Here is a 20,661-nt window from a genome sequence, read left to right as displayed (position 1 = left end):
TCCCACCATGGTCCTCAACTTTTTTCTCAAAATTTTGGGAGATTGTTATGACTGTATTTACTAGCCTAAATCTAGAAGATTGGATGATTTTAGCGATTTTTGATCCCTCTAGAATCGAAAATATCTTCAAAATTCAACATTTCAACTTTCAAGAAATTTTTTAAAATTAAGAGATTAATTATAGTCTGCCCTAATTTTAAAAATTTGGATTTAAAAATTAAGTGGTATTCCCTTGGCCCTAATTTTAAAATTCCAATTTCCTTTCATTTTTGGAAATTGTGTCATTCCCTTCCTCCAACAAAGTTCAAATTGTGTAATCATTATTTTCTTAAATTTTGCATTACTTAAATTTGTAAGCTTTGTTCCACAATTCAAAATTCAAAATTTCCCTCTAGTGCATGAGTTTTACCACTATTAGTCTTACCTATCCTATCCCTGTTAGATGAAGCATTAGAATTAAGGATTCCCAAGGTTTAATTATCGAGGAGATGGAGCCTAATTTGGGTGACTTCTTTAATGAGGATCATGCTAATTCTTCCCATCCTAATCATGTGCCTTTTCACCCCATTTATGGATCCCATGATGAAGAAGAAGCTTTAACTAGGGTTTCTTTAGATCAACTTTCTACATTAGACAATCAATTTGATAACTTTCAACAATGGATGTCCCAAGAATAACCTAATAGTGAAGCTCTTCCATTAATTGAAGGCCTTAAGCACATGATTCAAAGTGATAAGAATGAAATTGATATATTGCGTGGCATTGCACATATTGTTGATTCTAATGTCATGCCTATCAAGAGTTGTGCCGAAACCCTAGGTTATTCACAACCTTCAACACAAGTCAATCCTTCAATTCCTTTGACTACTCCTATGATTAGTATTCCTACTTTCACATCCAACATCATGACTACTTCAACTCAAAATGTCATTCCTCCAACCATGGGTCATGGGAGAAATCCCTCTTCTTAATTTAATCCTCCATCGTTACCTATGTCTTCCATGAATATTCCTATTATTCCTCAACCAATCAGTGTGACACAAGGGGGCAATTCCTTCAACAACTTTATTCCTCCTTTAAGTGTCCCTTTTCCTACCCAATCATCACCAATGTCTACTTACCATAATGTCCCACCACCTTATTCTTAGTCCATGCCTTCTTTCAATAACATCACACCACCTTCCCAATCACCTATGTCTAACATCAATTCTTCTACCAAAATGACAATCAACAATCTTGCCCAAACAATGTCTTCCTTACAACAACAAATTACTTCCATGAGTCAATCCAAGTTTAGTGTGCCCACCATTGATGTTGTGAGCCCACTTTCTTTTGATATTATTAAAGCCGTGCCACCTAAACATGTTGAGATCCCTCAATTGGAACTCTATAATGGAAAAGGTGATCCTCTTACACATGTTAAAACATTTCAAACCTTGTGTACTGATTTTGCTTATGATCAAAGATTGCTTGCAAATTGTTTACAAGAACACTAAGAGATAAGGCTTTACAATGGTATTTCTCTTTGCCGCCTTATTCTATCACCTCTTTTCAACAACTGGCAAATGCTTTCATCCAACAATTTCAAAACAACATTTGTCCTAAAATCACTTCGACTGATTTAATGCAATGTAAACAAGGTGTTTAAGAAAAAGTGACCTATTTTATTGGTAGATATAAGCATTTGTGTGCTCAAATTTCTTTTCATGTACCTGATAATGATATTCAAAGAATTTTCATTTCTAATTTACAAAAAGATATCAGGGAAAAGCTTCTTTTGTCTGAGTTTACTTCCTTTCCGCAGTTGTGTGCAACACTCCACAATCATCAACTAGATGTGAGTCAAACGGAGTAATCCACTCCTATGGATCCGAGTGATAAGGGGGAGAGTGTTCAACAACCGTTTGCAAAGTTCAAAGCAACGAAAAGTTTCATCAAGTTCAATGATCCAATCAACAACAACAATGTGAAAGCTACAACAGGTGTGCCTTCTATTTCTAAATTTTTCCGAAGAGAAAGACAGTTCACTCCTTTGAATGAATCTTTACATACTATTATGTCTCAGTTGTTGCAAATAAATATTATCAAACTTCCTCCTATAAAACAAATTGATGCTTCTAAACTTGCATCCCCTTATTTTGATAACAATTCCTTTTGCCAATTTCATCGTCAACCTGGTCATGATACTGAGAAATATTTTGCATTGAAGAATAAGATTCAATACTTGATTGATAATAATACTATATCTGTGGCAGGTTTGAATGATAAAGGGATTAAATCAGTAGCTCCTCCTAATCAAAATCTTAAGATTTTCACTAATCCCTTGCCTTCTGATACCTCTAACACTATTGAGATTGTGCCTAATTCTTTACCTTTTGAAGAATTTACCTCTATGGCTCCAAACTTGGTTAATATGGTAGAAACAAAAGATACACCTAAGGATACTTGTATTACATTTGACCCTAGTGAGACCATTAGAGTACCCGATGGCCCTTTATACATAGATGTGAAGGTTAAGGATATCCCTTGTCGTGGTGCCCTTATTGATCCCTCTTGCATTGTAAATGTCATCACTAAGGAGTATCTTTTCACATTACAATTGTATAAAACAATATATGATGCTTCTCATGTGGTTGTGAAGTTATTTGATGGCTTCTCTTGTCCTACCATTGGCTATATCACCCTTCTGGTTGAAGTTCATACTAAATCCATGGATGTTGATTTTGTTATCATACCCTCTTCTAAGCAATTCCGTGTGAAGTTGGGATATCCTTGGCTATCTTCCATGAAGGCTATTGCTTCTCCAATCCACAAGTGTCTGAAATTTCCTCACAATGAAGAATTCATAACCGTGAACCATAGCTTATTTCATCCATCCGAAAGAAGCCCTGGTGTTCCTATTGATCTCTTTTAGCCTAAATAATTTCAATCTCTTCCATCAAGGAGCGATGCTCTTTTTCAATCTTATAAAAAATGGAAGAACGATATGATCTTATCCTTAAGTCAATCTAGATCCCCAACACTTGACATTCCTATTATTCTTCAAGATGAGGTTCTTCCCCTCACGGATAGAACTAATCTCCCTCCTAAAGAAAATCATCCACCTATACCAATGGATGTGAATTTACCTTCTCTTAAGGAGAACACCGTTATTCCTCCTAAGGGTAAACCTATACCTCCTCCTCATGATGGACCTAGTCTCCTTGCTACACCTAATATTCCTCCTTTCTATGGTGTAGTTCCACCTCCATCCTCTTATTGAGGGAAGAGGCTTGCTTAACCTCTTGTTCAACCTAAAAGATCTCAACCTAAACCTTCAACTACCAAGCAGAGAAACATTGCTACTTGTTCAAGTGTTCCTTCTCCTTCTCAACCTTCCACTAAGAGTTGATGGAATCGTTGTGCAAGAGAGCACCGACAAAGACTCCATGTTCGAGCTCGTGAAGCTATCCTTCAAAATATTCAATCTCCTCAGACTCTGACAGTTGACATGATTCCCTTTTCTTATAAGCAAGATGTTCAACCTACATCTCCAAATCATAAGTTGCATAAAACATGTGATGGTTTTACTCATATTCGTGTTCTTGCTCCTGTTTCTCTAAACTTTGATGAAGAAATGGGTGAAAATGTTATTCATAATGGAAATACAACTCCTAATGCTTCTGATAGAGAGTATGAATATGTTGATGTGGACAAGAATTTAGCGGATGAGTTTTCACAAACCCTAATCCTAGCTCCTAGAATCAAACAAAGTGACTTACACCATGAGCATAGTCCTTGTTTGGATCTTGTGATAGCTCCATTTGCTATGCTCAATGTCGCTCCTCTGGCATGTTTCTTGTCTTCCCAAAATAGTGATCAACAAGATCAAGAGGCGGATGTCATGCTAGATTAGCAATATTACCACTATAGATCTTTCTCCCTCTCCTGTCTTTCTCTTTTGTGACTATTCTTCTATGTGTATCCCTGTTCTTCTATTGTTCCCTTAATGTCTACTTGGGGACGATGCAAAGAATTCAGATCTTTATCTCTTTCATGTTGACTTAAAAGACATCCTCTCTTCCCTTTCTTATAAGGTAGTGTCCTTCTTTGGGTAATGATGATTATTATATGCATATACATACATGATATACATGAGTTATCATACAACATACTACCACTGAGGAAAGCGACACTACCTCATGTTTTGTGTTCATTATCCTTGGGTTTATTGCTTGATAGGGGGATAAATCATTGTGATAGCGTGCTCCCTCCATTCTCTCTCTCTTGAGTGTATCCTACCTTAAAGAAATCGCTTCCGATAAGGCATGCACGATCTCTTTAATGTGGGGGCATACACTTTTCTCATATTTTCTTTCTTTGACACTTAGAATTACTTAGTGAACTTTGTTTTGCTTTGTAATCTTTGGTGTCCTTGCTTTCATGACTTATAGTGAAGGGAACTTTGCTACGTGCAGTCATGGTTCTCCCCTTCTCAATCTTCGCTTTTAATTTTTCAAATGAAGTTGTAAGATCCTAAGTCCACTGGGGGCTTGGTGCATCTTGCCTCCTTGACGTGGTAAAAGTCTTTCGATCTTATTTCCTTGTACTTTACTGATAGTATTCGTGTACGCTTATACTCCTGCTAAGGTGGGGGATAAATTTAGTCTCATAAAATTGTGACCCTAACAATTTTTGATGGCATTAGGGTCCTCACGCACCCGAGTTTGAATCCTCTAGCTTGATCGGAGACCGAAGACTGCTCAACCCTCAAAAACAGCTTTTTCCTTGGCCTCTGTGTCACCCCGTCCGCACTCTGCCTGGAGAAATGGGTAGGATAGGGGCGTGGCGCCACTGTTCCCCATTGGATAGGGGCATAGCGCCCTTGTCCTCCCAGGACAAGGGTGTGGCACCCCTGTCCTTGCCTTATTTTGGGCAGGACCCTTCTTAGGGTTGCATTGTTGGTTGTGCATTGGGTAGGAAACTCCCCCGAAGTTGGCCTGTGACAAAAATCAAATCCACTAACATGTATTTAGGGGGAATTTTTCCTCTCATTTGTATAAGTTGGATGAGTGGGAAGTTTACATAAGATCAAGCATTCAAGAGCATTCAAGCATTCCTTTCTAGCATCGAGCATTCTCAAGTCTCCCTTCCAGGCTAGATGTTGTATTCAAGTCAAGGACTCAACCGTTGAAGAGGAGATTGATTTCAACATTCAATTCCACACAAGCATTTGTATCAACATTTCTATCACAACCTCCCTTGACATGATTTACAATTCAATCTTTCATTTACATCTACTTGCAAGTACTTTCTTTCATTACTTGGTTAATTCCAAAACTGCGGTTTGACCTAAAGGCAAACTCCCAATCCCAAATCATTTTCCTCTCTTTTTTGTGTGTAGGTTGCAGGTGTGCAGTTGTACTTTCAGATTCGGGCTTCATTTGCAAAGGTGAAAAAACCCTTTTCATTTCGAGGATTTTTTGAAGGACTGTGTCCATTCACGCCACGGTCTGGGCAACTTTTCTTCAAATTTGTAGGGCAACTTTGTCTCAACATAATACTACCAGTTCTAGGTGCACAACTTCATCCCATATTTTGATCTTAAGTTATAATATGTTCTTTGTCACTTTTTCACTACATAATTCAATCAATTCCTTTTCATTTCAAATAAGGAACAGGGGATCAACTTATCATTCCCATTTCATTCACAATTCAATCCTCCTCCTTGAAGGTTGGATCTAGTAAATTTCCTCTCCTTTTCCAAATGTAACTTGGTGAAAAGTGTTTGAAGGGTAATCAATAGTGAAACTCTCATCTTTCCTTGAGGGAAAGGGTAGTTTTCCTCTTGATCTGTCATTCCCCATTTTCACCAACATTACAATTACAAATGTGATGCCATATTTGTACTTTTGCATGATGGATTTGGGAATCCTTTCCTTGTGAATATTTAATTTAAAAACAAAAAAATATGCAGTAAACACTTCTTCCTACTCGGTGTATTTAGAAAACCTCTTTAGGCATTTTGCAATCTGATGTGCTATCAGAATGTCTTGTAGTCAAAATACTTTCTCAATTTTGGGAATCTCTTGCAAAAAACTGAATAGAATGCATAGTGCTAGGGTTCCATATTTCAATGGTTGCTTCTTTTCCTTGCATTTCTTTAGATTGTCAAGAAACTATTGTCTCAAAATCTCTCATAGACCATAATCAACATTCTTTTTTATCATTTCATAGGCCATACTGATCGAAGTGGCTGAAATAAAATTTTCCTTATTGGTGTAGTAGACTTTATTCTGTTATGGTGTTAACCTTCAAGGAATGACCGTCATAGACTGCATTGGTTAGCTTTCCAATTTCTTTGTTCTTTGGAGATTTTGGTGCTAGAATGCCTCCTAAATTACATAGTCTAGTTACTACCTTCATTACATTCTTGGTGATCTAAATGAATTCTTTAATCCATACAAGTTCATCATGAAATTGACTTATTGATATCCTAACCCACTTGCCATCTAGATAGAAATTGGGGAAAAGATTCCATCCATTGAACTTTTTGTCAACTAGGGTTTGATATTGTGGTTTGATTTCAAAATTATCTTCCATTAGATTATCTGTCCACAATTTTTGCAAGTTCCCATGGTCATATTCTTCCAATTTTACATGGATATATGCCCTAATATCCTTAGTTAATAGAACTCTAGAAGGGATGCTTGAGAGTGCACCCATCAGATCATTTTCAAATGACTTGTTTGGATACTTATTAAAGCTTGGACATTCTTGGGTGTTAACATTGACAATAGTGGGAGTAGTCATGGATGCAAAGTACTGGAGGTAACAAATTCACAGTGAAAATAACTTTTGTTGCTTCGTTGAAAAACCCTAACTCTTGATTCATTGTTTTGTCTCTTGAATTCTCTTTAGTGTCGAGTGACAATTGACTTAATGAATCCTCCTTTTATCCTTTTTTGAGCCACTTGCATGCAATAAATGCGATAGGAAATAAAGTGCAGCTTTTACTAATTTTTTCTGATCGAGACCTTCCAGACTTCCACATTTTATCATAGCCCAATGTTTTTTGTCGGATTTTATATCAACACACACCTCTCAGTATGGTGTCACTATAACCTTACACTCTTTGGCATGGGAAATATATTTATTGAATTGCTCCCCCTCGACCAAAGTCTCTCATTCTTAATTGTTGGGGCAAGTATCTCCACCGGAGCTGGGTGTAACTTCAACTTCTTTCTTCTTCCAAATCTTCTTCATTTTTGCCTTCACGTCTTCCTTATTGATTTTATTTACTAGTCTATTTGACTTGGCCTCTCCTCTTCTGCAATTCCTTGTAATGTGTCCATGTTTGTTGTAGTTATAACATCTATAATTTTCTCGATCTTGTCTTGACTTGCATTAGTTAGCCTTATGTCCAAATACATTGTATGTATAGCATTGACCTATAAAAGGACTAATAAAATGGCTACTTCTATTTTGATCTATCCTACCATGATTTTTGCATTGACTACCTTTATGACTGGATAGTTATTACAAGTGTAACACCTATGGAAGAATGATCTAACATTTTAATTCATCCTATTTTTTATAAAAGAATTCTTTGTGACCTAATTTATTGAAATTAAAACAATAGCCATTAAAAAAGGTGTTCCTTTTACTTACCTATTGCTGAACTGGTAACTTACCTTTCTCATCCTTTGCGAGCTTACTCGATTCAACTTCCTTTGCTAGAGATGATCCTTCTATACTTTCTAACTTTCTTTGTGAGCTTTCACCTGCCTCAAATCCTAGACCACTTTTATTTTATGGAGACCTTTGCACAACCAACATAATTTGATCAATCTTAACTAAACTTACCTTAAGTTTGTCTTCTTATTTCCTTGAATTTTCCATATTTGATTTCAAAGTTATGAATTTTTGTTCAAGTTTCTTACATTCCTTTGATTTGTATTTCACCATTTTACTCAAGTACTGCTAGGTCTTTTCATCTTCTTCACTCTTGGTTTTTAGATCTGCAATTGTGCTATTTTTTTGCTTGAGTTATTCATTAACTTCCTTGTGCCTTTCTCTAAATTTTCTGATTTGTTCTCATAGCTTTTTGATACACTCATTGACAAATTGAATATTTTCTCTCAGATCTCTGTTTTCATTTTCAACATTTTCAAGATCTTCAAGAGCAATAATAAGTTATCCATTTGCATCTAGATATCTATCCTGATATAAACTGGACTTTGGTCCCATATGTTCAACTATTTGGATCTCCTTCAAGTTATTAGACTCTTCTAAAGGACCAAGCTCTTATACCAATTGTTGAACATCCATAATACCGAGAGGGGAGGGGTGATTTAGTATTCCCTTAAACTTATTAAAACTTTTAAATAACCATCCACATAACATAACTAAATTCCAAAAATGAAAATAATAGTAAGTAGAAATAGGGTACACTACATCATATCACTATTTTTATACATTGAAAATCCAAGATGGGAAAAACCATGGAGAGGATTAGCTCTCAATATTATGTAATCGGTTACAAAGTACAAAAGGGGTGGGCTCACTACCGGATGGACTCACTGTCCAAAGTATAATGACTCATTGCCACATGATGGCTTGAAACCAATATTATAAAAATTGAATTGTTATAGTTGCATCTATCATATGCATGCGACATAGTTCTATTGAGGTGCATAAACACTTTTACCCTTGTTGCACATAAACACCTTTTACATTCGTTGTACATAACATAGATCTTTTTACATTTTCTATATATACAAAACAAATGATCAAAAATATCATACATTACTCATCACTAAGAAACTAAATATATACCAAGTAGGTTTTCATGAAGCTCAGCTTAGATGGAGTAAAGGTTAGCCCAAAAAGATCCTTTACATGCTACTACAAGAAATGATCTTTATCAAATAAAGGATGTTGGCCAAAATACAAAAAAAATTTCACCAAAACAAGATAAATAGGCAAGATTACTTAGAACTAATATATTTTTGATGATTCTGGATGAGACCAAACCAAAAAATTTATGCTGAACTAAGCTGAAATACAAGATACTTCATCACTAGACCCAAAGCTACGCTGCCACAAAAAACTTTACTATCAGAAATATTGGATGAAGACGTCAGAGTACATTGTGATCTTGAAGCCTTGCAAAAACATCTAATGTAGATCCAAAAACAAACACTAGAATAGGCTAGACTAAAAAAGAGTACCAAAGCTTGTAAAAATTGTGTCGAAGTATGCCAAACTTATGTTTCCAATTTTGGGAGAGGGAATGACACTATTTATCAATGATTCATCTCAAGAGGGAGAGCAATAATAAAGGTGTTATTGAAATCATCCTCTTTCCTTAAAATGCCCTTAATAGGATTGTTAGTAAGGGGGTGAAGTGCTAGAACAAGGTCTAAGAAAGTATTATAATACAAAGACAAGTTGGTTGAAGGTTGATGTGTCATAAATATTTTTGGGAACATGAAAACATTTAAAAGTGTCCTTTCTTTTTGTTCACACAATGCAGTGAAAGAAACAATAAAAAGTAAATAAAGTAAATTGAATATCTAAGCAATGAAGCAATTATGTGATTAACCAAATGCGAGCATGTGAACTAAATAATACAATTAATGAAAGTGCATAAGTAGTATGTTTAAAACGAATGTTTAAGTACATAGAAATCGGATCTAAGACCACAAATCCGAAATGATAAAAATGTAAGAAGGTCGGGTTCACCAAAATGTGATGGTGAAAAATAGAATCGGGTAAACTAAGTCCTAATCACACTTTCATTCATACATCGAAATATGAAAGAGCCTAAGGAAGTGATTCACTTTGACTAACTATTATGAAAGAGAGTCAAGGAATAATTTTAGGTTTTCTATTCCTTTGTTGATATGAAAGAGGAATGAGTCAAATGAAAGATGCAAACAAACTAATCTAGTAGGAGTAATGAAAACAACTAGAATAACAGTAAATAACAAACTGCTACAAAAGTGAAACTGAGACACAAAGTTAATCTGAGAGGGGAATTCTGATGTGCACCTAAAATGGAAGTCTGAGCTTGAATTGGTAGGACCAAGGTGTTGGGCTCTCTAGTCCTAGTGACTATACTGAGCCATAAATTGGAAATCTACAAATTGAACTTCTTTAGATTTGAACTGACAAAATCTGCACTTGACTGGGGGGGAACAGGGCGTTGGGCACTCTGGTCTTAGAGATCTGGGTCTAAATTTTGAGGATGATTCTATGGAAGATTGCTGAGATCTCTAATAAATTGCCCTATTTGACTCAAACCTATACTTGTGCCTACAAGCTAGAAAATGGTGCGTTTGTGGCTATATAGGGTTAAATTGCCTTAGTGAAACCCCTTGTTTTAGTGATTTCCACCTCCACAAATAACCAAGAAAGTATTGCAAAGTGTGTCCGCCCTATAATCTCATGTGTTTGTAATATTTCTGAGCTAAAATGCAAAACTAGAGTTATACGAGTAAAAACCCTAAATGGATGTAATATAATACTTCAAATCACAAATGCAATGTAGATCTAAAGAAATAATGTAAATATGAAAAATAATGATGTATAGATCTAAACACTTACATAGAGATATGAAAATAAAATGAAACCATACCAAACCCTAAGGGAGAGGTACAAGACAATCAATAGTTGGTGATATTATTATTCTTCAATATCTCCTAAGCTTCCATGGATGATGAAAAAAAGGTTGATGAAGACTTGATGGATGATGAATTTTCCAATTGAAGACTTCACATAAACCTACTCTTTCACTTCACAAAGGATCTCCTTCAATTTCTACAGAATGGATCATTGAAATAAGGAAATAAAAGGTTATATATGAAACTGTAAATTTAATTTTGATGATAGGCTGACTTAGAATTGATGAAATTTTACACAAAGCGAGATTTGAACATTATAATACTGCTAAATTAAGCTCTTGAAATTCAAAGAGAAGAATTTGGGATTGATATGGTGGTCATACCAATTCGATTGACATTTTTCCAGATTTCTAGGGTTGCAGGATATCGTGATTGCAAAGTCAAATCCATCTCGATGGGTCAATCCAAGGTGTTTAAATATGTAAAAATGTGCCTTGAAGATAGGAAATAGGACTTTATTAGGATTAATTAAAATAAAATAAAAAGAGGCATACTTAGGGTTAAAGGCCCAATTTTATAATATGTGAATTGATGAGAGATGACATTAGATATAATCAAATTAATAATTAAATGCTTAAATAAACCTTGAAAATGCAAAATGCAATGAGACACATTAAGGCAGGTGCTAATTTAAGCATGAAATTAATGGACAACCATGTGGATTCCATCAAGCAAAAAGAAAAAGAAAAATGAAAAGCCACAAAGGCCCATCAAGCAAAAAGAAAAATAAAAAACCATGTGGATTCCTAAATTTCTTATAGAAGAAATGCATTCCAAAAAACCACAAAGAAAAGAAAAATAAAAACCATGTAGATTCCCAAGTTCCTCATAAAATACATTCATCCAAAGGAAAAATCAAAATTGGCATCCAAGCTTTCTTTTCTGAAGGCTTCCTTCACTCCTAAACATCTCCCAAAACCCACTAGCTTAAATCCTCCATCATCACCTCCATCCATTTTCGGTCCTTATATCCCAAAATCCTCATCCACTTCTTCACCAAAATCGCAAAGTCCAAAATCCATCACCCCTCCATCACTCCACCACTCCTCAAGGTGTGTGCCAATGTGGATATTGCCAAAATTTCCATCCATACCTACACAAATCTTCCAACATCCTATTTTCCTTCCCTTACATCCAATCCTTTGCATAAATCCTTGACCCTTCCATCTAATCATCCATTCCATCTCGCTTTACCATTATCCCTACCAACATCTTTGAGCATACTTTCAATAGCCATGGTCCACTATAGCACATATTTCAGGGGTACTATTCAAAGAATAAGATGCTTGAGTTCTCCCTCCATCTCCTCTCATGCATCCATTATCTTCTTAAAAAAAAGAGGAGAAAAAAGAAAACTAAAAAACATCAAAATAAAGAGAAAAAAGAAAAAACATGAAAAAAATGTAAAGAGAAATAATTCATCCAATGGTGAAAACCACTTCTTGTGGTGCCTTGGGAAATTGCCATGATGAAAACCTAACAAACAGGTGTCATGTGTAATTCATTTTCCTCTCGCACTCTACACTTGGGGGTAAGTTCCCTCTATATTTCCTTCCTACCTCATCCTCCATTTTCCCTCATCCTTCGTTATCTCTCATAGTCTTTTTTATCCCTCATCCACCATTATCTCTCATAGTCTCCATTATCCCTCATCTACCATTATCTCTCATAGCCTCCATTATCCCTCATTCACCCTATCTATCTCCATATTTCCTTTTTACACCTTTTATCTTGACCAGGTTAGGGATCAACATAAACATCATACATCCTTTTTTGGCTTCACCTTATCCACACCCTTCAATCTATATCCTATCTCCATCCTATCCTATCCATCCCTTGATCTTGAGTAAAATTAAGGACATAAAATGCAAAACATATTTTTTTAAAACCTATTGACATGTTCATTCCTATCAACCTCATGCTATTCAAAGAACCATACTATCACCTTACATTACCATATCAATCCCTTAGCTTGGGTTCCCATCATGAGATAGTCCTTGAAAACCAAATCAGCCTTGATTCCATTATAAGTTTCCTCCATCCTTCACTTATCCATATCCATCTCATAAATTTAGTCACCCACTCATAATGCATTATGCCTTGTTAGACACTAGGAGAAAATATATACATCTTGCTTGGGAATAAATCTTGATATATTTTTTATACTTCAATCAATGATGTGAAAAACCATTTAAAATCTAAAAAAAAAAACTTTTAAAATTAAGAATTTTTTTTTTAAAGTTCAAAAATCCCCAAAAAATGATTTTTTTTTGTAAAATCTAAACAAATAAAAAAACTTTTAAAATCCAAAAAAATCAAATATTTATCAAGAACCCAAAAAGTGCAATAAGTTGTCTTTTGCTAAGACATAAACACTTTCAACAAACATAATCAAAACAATGAGCTTAACAAATCATGCATCAATACACAAACTACCAAGCTAGTCTACAACCTTACCAATCAACTACCTATCAGTTTTAGCATCTTTATCAAACAACATGCCTTTACAGATACATCATTCCTAGAACAAGTACCATATCAAATATCATGTCCTATGGATACAACTTTCCTGCAGTGGGCATATATCATGTCCTATGGATACATCTTTCCTACAATGGACATCATATCATGTCCTACAGATACATCTTTCCTATAATGGACATCCTATCAAACATCATTTTAATAAGAACACTTAACTTGGCAAGAATATCTATATGGTTGTTAACTTTTTTGGTCTAGTGAGTCTTATCTTTTCTTTGATTTATCTTTATTGTATTTGTATCACGTCCTTATGCTACTCAAGCATATCGACAAGTGATTAGAGTGGCCGTAGTGGATCATGATTTTTATCATTTAATTGTTGTTTGGGGTTTTCCTTATCACTCCTTGCAGATGGTATGTGAGTTATATGGGTTCTATCATATCTTTAAGATGCTTGCATTTGATTGTCACAATAAGCTCAATGGTGATATAGCACATGAGTTCATCACTCTCATCTCCTACATTCAATCTCATCCATAACCACTTCTATGGCCATCGATTTACCATACCCACTTCATCATCACCCTTTTCATTTTCTCCTTAGTCTTATTGTTTCAAGAGCACACATGTGTTCTCCTAACCCATATGTCCTCTCGAGGGGGCACCATCCTAACTCATCATCCATACTATGATTGGGGCATCATGCTTCTAGTCTTTATCCCTAACCTAGCCACTATGTTTTAATCTTCTTTGAAACAACATGATAAATTGTACTGTCTCAAAGAGGGGCAAAATGTAGACACCTAAAATTGTCCTAGCCTAATTAAATAAATATTTTATTTTTTAAAATTATTTTGTCCTAATCCCCCTATTAATTAAACATATTTTTATTTATTTAATTAATTTAATAATCCCTTTCTACCCTTTCCCCATTTAAATAAACATTTTTTATTTATTTAAATTATCATTTCCCTAAATTAAATAAATATTTTATTTATTTAATTGGTCCCACTTCTTCTATTAATTAAATAATTATTTATTTATTTAATTAATTCATGAGTTTTTTTTCTCCATGACACTTGTCATTCATCTCTTAATTTACTTTTAACCACCTCTCTAATATTTTTCTATTTTTTATACCTACTCTCTAATCTGACCTGACTATTTATCCTCCACCTCTTAATCCTAGCCCTTCATTTCTACGGTATTCTATAAAAGAGGATCCTTTTATCCTTATCAATCCCTAATCCTAATGCTAATGAACTAATGACATACTGATCAATCACTCAAACATATACACAATGACAATCCATTCTTTATTGAGCTCTTGTGCATACATAAAATTTGAGAGCAACCATAATATCAAGCAAGATCAATGGAGATAGGAAACAATGGAGATCAAAACTTAATGAGCATGTGAATGGTATAATCCTTCTATTTTAATGTTTTTCATGTTTCTAGGTTCTTCATTGGTGTATAGTTGATATCATTATAGAACTAAGGTTTTATGTGGTTGGATCTTATTTAGTTTTATAATAATTTTGAATTCTCAATTTCGTCATATACAATCACATTTCACTATGATTCACATTACAAATTTAACACATTGTCATAATACTATAACTATTTTGTAAGGTGCACCACATAGATGCCAATACAAAAGAACAGTGGTATGCAAAATCCAATAGAATCATATAGAATATAAAAAATTGATCAAAATAATGATGACAAAATGAACATGCAAGAGGTGTTACAAATATGGTTTCAACTTCCCTAGAGCTTGTTGTACACCTCTTTGAAAGGTTTGCATCCTAGGTTCAAGTCTACTCACTCTAGGATTCTTCAATGTGTTCATATAATTTGTAAACTTGATATCTTACTTTAGATCTCCTTATGAAGAACTGTATATTTTGTATTACAAGCCCTAATATCATCAAACAATGAGATGTAGGCTCTGAAAGAGCCTCCACCTCCTCATTTAGAAAGGTAGTTCAAGTGGGTCTTACAACTAAAACAAGGATAATGATTTGTGTTTTGGCCTTGAGTGGCATCTATATTATTACCCTTAAAATAATTGTCTTCACTTGTTGATTGTTTAATTGTATTTGTATTATTGTCCATATTGTTTACAAGCAATTGTGCCAACATATCAATCATCAAGACAATTTTTCTTGTAGCTCAATACTCAATATTTTAATTTTCATTCATTCTCGTTTCTCTTTCTACCATACTATTATAATTTGCAATGAAATATATACGGGGAGATTTGTTGGGAATATGAAGGAATTAATTATGTGTTGCATTGATGTTTGTCATTGATGTTAATAGTAGCTTATTTGGTTACTAGTAGGTTCTGCTAGATTGGTTGGTTTGTGATGATGATTAGGAGATTGGTATCTGGTATATTTAGATTTGTGGAAATGGTTTGGTTTGATCATTCATGCGGTTTAGGTGCGTGTCATATTCAATTGGTTCAGGATTTGGTGATCTAGAAGCTATCATATCTTCTAGTAAGCCTTTTTGTTATTGGTAAGGGTTTTATCTAAAGAGCTTTGTTGAAGATCTTTTGATGGATTCGATAAGTGGTGTTGGTATGGCTTCTAGAAGGTTCTTAGGATGCTAATGGTTATCATGTTCATGTTCCAGTTGATCAATGGTGTTACATTTGGCTTATGGCGACCTATTTTAGGTCCACTGCTATTCTGCGTAGGTTATGGGCCGGTTTGTGTAACGTGCTGGTGGATGATCCTCATGCATTACTGGTTGGATTTATTGATTGGATATTATTGTTTGGTCTCAGGTCAACTTGGGTTATCATTGGATTGCATGTTTATGTAATGGATTTATTGTATTATCTTTTAGGTGGCCAACCTAATTGTTTAGGTCCATGGTTTGTATATATATGATGTAAGATCTCTTTGTAGATCGCATGGGAGGTTATGGTAATGGGATTATCTATGTGTGAATAAAGTTGGAAGCATATGCAGAGGTTTTGGTCAATCACAGGTGATCGAATTGGGTTTGTGTAAGAGGTTTAAGACCTCTGGTATTGAGCTTAACCGAAAATGTACTTAGGCATAGTAGATGCTATTATTGCAGTTCAATCTTCTTTCCGAATTGTAGTCTGAAGATTTTCTTGTAGTCAGTGAGGCTCCTTAGTGTTGAGAAGTGGACTCTAGATAGTGTGCCTTCCTGCATGTGCAAGCCCCTTATTGTAATCATATACTTACTGCAGAAGTATCATTTGACTATGGGTAAGGTTTCCCACCGTGGTTTTTCCCTTTACCAGGTTTTCCACATACTAATCCTAGTGTTATGTGTTGTGGATGCACGGTAAATGTTTGTGCTTAATTGATATCTTTTCTATTCTGGTATTTGGTTTATGGATTCCAGTAAAAGGTTTTAAGTGCTTAAAGTTTCATAATCTGTTGACAAATGATTCACCCCTCCTCTCAGTTGTCCATTGGTTATCCTAACAATTGGTATTAGAGTTTTCTAACAATTGGTGTCAGAGCTTGGTCCTCTTTGTAGAAGCTTAACCACTTGAGGAAGATCCTATGGTGTCTAACAGGTCAACTTCAATTGTTTACCAAAAGGACAACCCCAGGCTTAATGAAACAAATTATAAAATATGTAAGCTTTAGATGTAGATACATCTGAGATGTCTTGGCAAACAGATTTGGGAGATCACTGAGAGGATATACTCCTTATGATTCAGGATCTAGCAATCCTCCTCCAACAGACTTGGATAAGAACATTAAAAATGACTGCAGAGCTAGAAAAGCCCTTTTGAGTGCCCTTACAGATCAACAAATAATGGGATTAACAGACAAACCATCTGCCAAAGCTATATGGGATAAGTTGGAGACTCTGAATGAAGGTGACCCTACAGTTAAAGTTGCTAAAATTGATGTTTATTAGGTGAGATATGAGAACCTAAGAATGGAGGAAGATGACAAAATTGCTGCTTTTATGGAAAGAGTTAATGAAATTGTCTTGGAAATTCAATGTTGTGGTGGATCTCTGAGCGAAGATGAGATTGTTTCTAAAGTATTGAGAGCTTTGCCTTGGGCTTACAAGATGAAGGCTACAGCAATCAATGAGTTGAGATCAATGCCTAATACTTTTATTAATAGGGACATTCTGGTTGGAAAGATATCTCCTTTTGAGCTTGAAGAATTTGGTCCTTCGGGAGCTGCAAAGTTTGAATCTAATTTCAATGCATCTACATCATCAACCGACAAGAAGGATTGGAAAGCTTTATATGCAAAGGAACTAAAGGATATGAAGAAAGAAGATGAAGAGCTTGAAAAATTTGAAGCCCTATTTTCTAGAAGAGTACCTAAAGGTCCGGTATGAAGTAAGTATGAAGGAAAATCACCTTTCAAATGTTTTGCATGTAATAAGATAGGTCAGATAGTGTTGCCATCAATTCCAAAGGGGGAGATTGTTGGCAAAATGAAAGAATTGATTATGTGTTGCATTGATGTCAACACTAGCTTATTTGGTTATTGATAGATTGGTTTGTTTGTGATGATGATCAGGAGATTGGTATCGAGTATGTTCAGATTTGTGGAAACGATTTGGTTCGATCGTTCATGTGGTTCAGGTACGTGTCACATTTAGTTGGTTAAGGATTTGGTGATCCAAAAGCTATCATATGTTCTAGTAAACCTTTTTGTAAATGGTAAGGGTTTTACTGGCAGAGCTTTGTTGAAGATCTTTTGATTGATTCAATAGGTGGTGTTGGTGCGACTGTTGGCTATTTGGTGGAATTGATTATGTGTTGCAATGATTTTTTGTTATTGATGTCAACACTATTTGTTTGGATTCTTTACCGACACCCTTCTGGTCTCGGTAGGTTGAGTGGTTTCTGGTTAACTTGGATCCGACATGATCCGGTTGACTTTGGTATAATCTGGTGATGGAATTGGCTTGTTCATAATACTTATACTCATATTTGTTTAGTTGGTTTTGGTCTGGTGATTGGATGCTATCCTGCTTACTATGAAGATTGGTTTCTGGTTCTGGCGAGGGTTTCACCAACAGAGCTTTTGGTGGAGATCTTTGATAGATTCCATAATTGGTGTTGGTGCAACTTCTGATGGAGTTTCAGGATGCTATTGGTGATCTTGTTTGAGACTTGGTGTTTGGAGATCTTTGCTGAAGTGTGTGGACCTATACTTGGTCCCGGTTGATCTAGGTTATGGACTGACATTGATGTAACGTGTGGATAGGACCTATTGTTGTATTTCCATGATGTCTTATGTGTTGGATATTATTTGTTTTAGTCTAAGGCCCACATGGTTTATAATTTTGTAAGTAGTTTATTGTCTGGTCGCCAACCTGATTGTTTATGGTCAAGGGTTTGTATAAATAAGATGTAAAATCTCATTGTAGATCATCATGGTTAATGTAAGAGGTCATGGTCAAGGAATGTAATGTGCGAATAATGTAATATGATTCAGGAAGAGGAGTTGGTTGATCATTGGAGATCGAATTGGGTTTGTAAGAGGATTTAGTCCTCTGGTATTGAGCTTAACCGAAACTGTACTCTGGCATACGAGATGCTATCTTTTACAGTTCAACACTTCTTTGGATTGTAGTCTGGATTTATATGTAGTTAGTGAGACTCTTTTTGTGATGAGCAGTGTGCTCTAGGCTGTTGGCCTTCCTGCAAGTGCAAGGGCCTTCATTGTAATTCACATACTTACTGCAGAAGTATTATCTGACTGTGGGTAGGCTTCCCACCATGGTTTTTCCCTTTACCGAGTTTTCCTCGTACAAATCTTGTTGTTGTGTGGATGGATTTTATTATGTGATTACTGTTTATGCTTAATTGGTTTATCTACTGTTCTGGTATTATTGTTTTAGGTTTCGGTATTAAAGTTTTAATTGCTAATGCTTCTGGTAATCTGTGACATGTGATTCACCCCCCCTCTCAGTTGTCTTCCGGTTATCTAAACTATCTAACAATTGGTATCAGAGCTTTGGTCCTCTCTATAGAAAGCTTAACTGCTTGAGGAAGATCCTATAGCGACTAACAGTTCAAGTTCATCTAGTTCTTCTGGAGCTATCTTTCGAAGGGATATATTGAGGCTTGAAGAAAAAAATTACATAGTATGGAAGATTTAGATGGAGACTCATCTGCGATGTCTTGGCAAGGAGATTTGGGAGATGACACAAAATGGTGTCACACCCTTTAATCCAGGATCTGGCAATCCTCCTCCGGCTAACCTGGACAAGGAGCTTGAGAATGATTGTAGAGAAAGAGAAGCCCTCTTGTGTGCACTTTTTGATCAACAAATAATGGGATTAACAGACAAATCATCTGGAAAGGCTATATGGGATAAGTTGCAGACTCTTAATGAAGGTGACCCTACAGTGAAGATTGCTAAACTTGATGGTTACTGGGTGAGATATGAAAACCTGAAGATGGAAGAAGATGAAAGGATTACTGCATTCATGGAAAGAGTAAATGAGATTATTATGGGTATTCAATGTTGTGGTGGAACTTTGAGTGAAGATGAAATTATTTTTGAAGTCTTGAGAGCCCTACCACTAGCTTACAAAATGAAGGCTACTACTATTAATGAGTTGTCTTCTGGTTATTTGAACTGTCTAACAACGACTTCTAGAAGGTTCTCAAGATGTTGATGGTTATCATGTTTGTGTTCTAGTTGATTGGTGGTGTTGCATTTGGCTTATGGCAGCCTATTTTAGGTCGGGTTCTATTCTGTCTAGGTTATGGACCGATTTATGTAACGTGTTGGTGGATGATTCTGATGCATTACCAGTTGGATTTATTGATTGGATATTGTTGTTTCAGTCTCAGGTCGAGTTGGGCTATCATTGGATTGCCTGTTTATGTAATGGATTTATTGTATTATATTTAGGTGGACGACCTAATTGTTTAGGTCCATGGTTTGTATATATATGATGTAATATCTCTTTATAGATCACATGGGAGGTTATGGTTATAGGATTATCTGTGTGTGAATAAAGTTGTAATCATATGCAAAGGTTTTGGTTGATCATAGGTGATTGAATTGGGTTTGTGTAAGAGGTTTAAGACCTTTGGTATTGAGCTTAACCAGAACTGTACTCAGGCATAGGAGATGCTATTCTTGTAGTTCAATATTCTTTCTAGATTGTAGTCCGAAGATTTTCTTGTAGTCGGTGAAGCTCCTTAGTGTTGAACAGTGCACTCTAGGTAGTGTGCCTTCCTGCATGTGCAGACCCCTTATTGTAATCATATACCTACTGCAGAAGTATCATCTGACTGTGGGCAAGGTTTCTCATTGTGGTTTTTCCATTTACTGGGTTTTCCACATACAAATCTTAGTGTTATATATTGTGGATGCATAGTAAATGTTTTATGGTTTATGTTTGTGCTTAATTGATATCTTTGCTATTCCGATATTTGATTTATACATTTCGGTAAAAGGTTTTAAGTGCCTAAAGTTTCATAATATGTCGACAACTGATTCACCTCCCCCCCGACTCTCAGTTG

The sequence above is a fragment of the Cryptomeria japonica genome, chromosome 9 (assembly GCF_030272615.1).
Source record: "Cryptomeria japonica chromosome 9, Sugi_1.0, whole genome shotgun sequence".
Lineage (NCBI taxonomy): Eukaryota > Viridiplantae > Streptophyta > Pinopsida > Cupressales > Cupressaceae > Cryptomeria > Cryptomeria japonica.
This window is presented reverse-complemented; position numbering follows the sequence as displayed.